Here is a 4,719-nt window from a genome sequence, read left to right on the forward strand (position 1 = left end):
ATATATAATAGTATAATTATATATGTGTGTGTTAGAAATAAATACATCAATATTTCTATTCCTATAGCTCAAACATGTTATCCCCTTCTACTCCAAGTACTTAGTACATGAAAAAATGCCAATTGACCTACAAAGTTCTTGGTATACCATAGAATAATTTGATTAGGATTATAATTGTCAAAAATCTTTTAATTAAATTATTACAATCAATAATTATAAATGTTACCATTTTTTTTAAAGAAGAAGTTAACCTTAGACTATTATTAATTGGTATAAGCTTCAGCTTTTAGGTTTTATTTACTGTTTTTTGAAACCTCATGTATTCCTTTTTTTTTTTTTTTTTTTACTTTTTCAAAAAAATTTTAAGCTACAAGTATACTTTAGCATTCTTTTAGTAAAAAAATTCAACAGAATACTTGATAAGTTATTCCCAAATAGACACTAAGATTATCTAAGAAGTTATCGTAAAATTATCTACACACACATACAAAGGTATTTAGTGTTAGCCATCGATGGTTTTTGGAGAAATTTCTTTTTGAGCTATTACATAACTTAAGGAATATCTATTGAGCTTGTAAAGTTGTTATTTACAACTATTTTGTGTTGGCTTTAATTCCGTACCAAATTTGATTGTAATTATGTTCAATCATGTTTATCCTGTATTTTATGTAAGATTTTATTGTAAGGGTTGTGTGTGAGAAAGTGTGATGACTCAAGCTTTTACTGAAGACCAAGTGGATTTCGTGATAAGATTCGCGAGAAGCTATCCCGCGAAGTAAGCCACGTGTAGAGCACATGACTGCAATGCGAAGAATCATGATAGCTGGTTTTTGTGAGTAATTCGAGAGTAAGGCCTACTCATGAAATATTCTGTTTTGGTATTTTGGCATATCTGCTCCACCATGTCTTCACCCATACTATTTATACCCTCATTACCCACATATTGTAAAGAGTATTTTTCAGAGAGAAAACCCCAGTATACACACTTGAGAGTTAGAGATTGTCATACCTACAATCATCTACACATTCCCTTATTGTTTTCCTCTACTCCTACCTCTCTATATCCAAATTCTTGAGAGGTTGATAGCCCAAACACTTACCACACCCAATTTGAGTGTAAAGTGAGGTTTTGGTGCTACTAAGAAGTATTGGAAGAAGTCAATCGTTGGCGGATGCAATCGGGCTAAATTGCATGATCTAGGAAAGCTAGAGCAGACAAGGTTTCGTCAAGTCAGTTGGTAGCAGGAGCTTGGAGGGCTGGAGTACATGGGGTAGACTAGGCTTGGAGGGTCTTTTGTTATTCGTATACTCTAACTTATTCTTAAATGGATCAATTTACCACTTGGAGGGCGGCAGAGAAGTTTTTCGCCGAGTTCTTCGTTTTCCTTTTCGATAACACTTTTTGGTATTATCTTGTGTTTGCATCCTTTTTCCCTACTCTTTTACCTTTCATTTTATTGCTGATAATTGATAAATATGGATTAGAGTAGTTTTATCATTTTTTTGTTTGCATTTACTCTTATTCTGCACTTAGTTTAATTTAAAGTAAAAGAAACCGATCAAGCGTGGAGGGCTTAGGTGCACTGAGTAGATTAGGCTTGGAGGGTCTCTTGCTATTTGTGTATCCCAACTTATTGTCTAGTAGATCGACTTACCGCTTAGAAGGCGGCGGAGAGGTTTTTCACAGAGTTCTTCGCCGAGTTTTTCGGTTTCCTCTTCGATAACACATCGGCGTGTTTGCATCTCTCTTCCCTACTCTTTTAGCTTTCATTTTACTGCTGTGAATTGTTGAATATGGCTTAGAGTAGTTGTATTGTTTGTTTGCTCGCATTTACTTTATTTCGCACTTAGTTTAAGTTAGAGTAAAATCAACCGAGCCGTAATTTTTTTATTTGGGGTCTAAACAACTCTTGTGTTTTTAACACAAATCCGAGCTTTTATGTACAATCTTCACTCACCAAACCCAGCTCAGGAAAGCTCTTTTGCATCAATGGAAGGAGCTTATCCTTCCCTCCAAGGTACAAGGAATTGAACGAAGCTTGTACCGTCCTATTCCCTTTTTGGCTAGAACACAGCTGTTAAGATTACACGAATGAAGAGGTCTGTATCAAACTTGTCTGCAACATACTGCCACCAATGAAGAATTTTGGTTGCATTTTGTTCCAAGTTCTTATTGACTGTGAACACAGTCACATTTGAGGGAACAGGAACCAGCTGGATTTTCCATTCAACAATGACTCCAAAGCTAGCCCCTCCTCCTCCTCCTCGGATGGCCCAAAATAGATCTTCTCCCATTGATTTTCTGTCAAGGAATCTACCCTGAACACCAATCAAGTGTGCATCAATAACATTATCAGCAGCAAGGCCATATTTGCGCAACAATGTGCCATACCCTCCCCCACTGAAATGTCCACCAACACCTATTGTTGGGCAAACTCCAGCTGGAAAGCCAAGCGTTCTACTCTTATTGGCAATCCAATAGTATAATTCACCCAGGGTTGCACCAGATTGAACCCAAGCAAAGCTATTTTTTACATCAACAGAGATTTTTCGAAAATTTATAAGATCAAGTATGACAAATGGTACCGGAGAAGCATAAGAAAGACCCTCGTAATCATGTCCACCACTTCTAACCCTTACTTGCAATCCATGTTTTTGGGAACAATTTAGTGTTTCTTGAATGTGTGAGACCAACAATGGTGTCACAATGACTTGAGGTTTCAGGGTGGAAGGTGTTGAGAATCTGGTGTTTCTGATAGAGGATTTCAGGATAGATGAATACGAAGAGTTGGATGAGGTGTAAATGAGTATAGAAATACTGTCATTTCCGGAATAAGGGTCAGACACTGAATAAAGTTTTCATTAGTAGAAGCTGAAGTTTCCAATAAAAATGAGAAAAGAAGAGCAAATACAAGTGAAGACACTGATAACATCATTTTTGTTTGTGCATAGTGATTATAACAAAATTAGAGCTCCTTATTTATAGAGTTTAGGAGGTTTATTTATTTAAGTAGTGTTTATTACATTTGAAAACAACTGACCATGCTGACTAGAAAATGATAAGTGGTTTTGAATTCCCTTCCACATATGGAAGATATGCTATTAATTTTCAATAAATATTGATAAATATGCTATTAATGTTCTATATAAAACTAATGATTTACATATAAATCATTAGTTTTTGAGAAATGAAAGATGCTATTAATGTTCAATGGATGCAGTTTATTTATTTAAACTATGGGAAATGCTATTAATGTTCAATAGATGCGGTTTATTTATTCATTAGTTTTTTCTGTTGACTAAAATTTTTATTTTTTAATTTTTTATACTACCAAACATTAAAAAACACAGAAAACTATCTTTATAGAAGGTTTTTCATTGAAACAAACAGAGCATTAGAGAAAAGATATAGCAACCCTAGTTGGCATATTAGAGAATTCACATCAAGAATGCTAAAAAATATAGCATTTAACACCTCAAAAAGCCACTTTATTCATTTTAACAACTCATTTTTAAATACAAAAACCCAACAAATTCAGTTCACCTAACCCCTCTCTCATCCTCTCTCCCTTCTCTCTCAACCTCTCTGACTGCTCTGCTAGCCACCACAATCTACCATCACTACTAGCCACCACTGCAACACACTACCACCACCCACCACAACAAGCCCAAACAACCCCACCACAACCCACTACCACCATCAAACACAACCCTTAAACTCACAAAATAACACACAACCTCTACCATAACCCAAAACCTCTATAATCCCCAACCTCCATCACAACCCACAAAACCCACAACCTACCAAACCCACAAAATCCACAATCCAACCCACAAACACCACAAATCACAAACCCATAACGACAAATTGAGAGAAAGAGACGAAAGATTTGGCGACTTCTAACTTTGGCATCACCAACGGCTTTAACAATTATCGTCGGCGGCCGCTTTGGCTTCTTCATGATTTTTGGGTTCGGTTAAAGGGAGAAGTGCAGAGTATGGATTATTGGTGGTGTGGGTTGAGGGAGAATTAGAAAAGAAAAGAGAGAGGAGGCAGCGTGTGTGAGAAAAGGCAAAAGGACTTTATGGCACATGTGGGCGGGCATTAACAAATCGATATTTGGTTTTGACGTTCATCTACAATGAGCTGCTATAGATGGCAGCTCATTGTAGCTAAGTATAAATTTTTTTTAACATTTGGCATGTTTGATGTAGTAGGTATTTTGGTGGGTTGGTTGTCAAATATAGCATTTTTAGCATTCTTGATGTGAATGCTCTTACAATAAAATTTTTGGCATCTTACATAATGGTAACTCCAGAAGGTGTGCAGACATTCGATTTTGCACCCAGTGATTTAATCAAGGAGAATGACTCGAATGATCACCCATGTACTCCAAAAATCATAATTGCATCACATGCATCAATTTGTTCTTGCATTACATGCACCAATTTTTCTTTGCATTAAATGCATTAATTCATTCATTGCATATCATAAGAATGATCTTGAGATTCTAATGGTTGCAACGGTGTTTCCGGTTTCTAAATCGGACTATCGAATCGAAAGATACCGCATGATCAAGTTTGCATGGTCCATATGCATTATGTCTAGGAGTCAACCGCACACGATTAATTTAAATTAATTATGATTGGTCAAACAATTAAAATTAATTAAATAATTTTGTGATTGGTTGATAATTAGTGTTTAAGATATAGATGCAT

General features: G+C 35.8%; 1 pseudogene; it reads right to left on the reverse strand.

The window, feature by feature from the left end:
• Positions 1–1,937: 1,937 nt before the first annotated feature.
• Positions 1,938–2,936, reverse strand: LOC142633824 (tetrahydroberberine oxidase-like; annotated as a pseudogene).
• Between the last annotated feature and the right edge of the window lie 1,783 nt (positions 2,937–4,719).

Source organism: Castanea sativa, chromosome 5 (genome assembly GCF_040712315.1).
Source record: "Castanea sativa cultivar Marrone di Chiusa Pesio chromosome 5, ASM4071231v1".
In the NCBI taxonomy this organism is placed as follows: domain Eukaryota; kingdom Viridiplantae; phylum Streptophyta; class Magnoliopsida; order Fagales; family Fagaceae; genus Castanea; species Castanea sativa.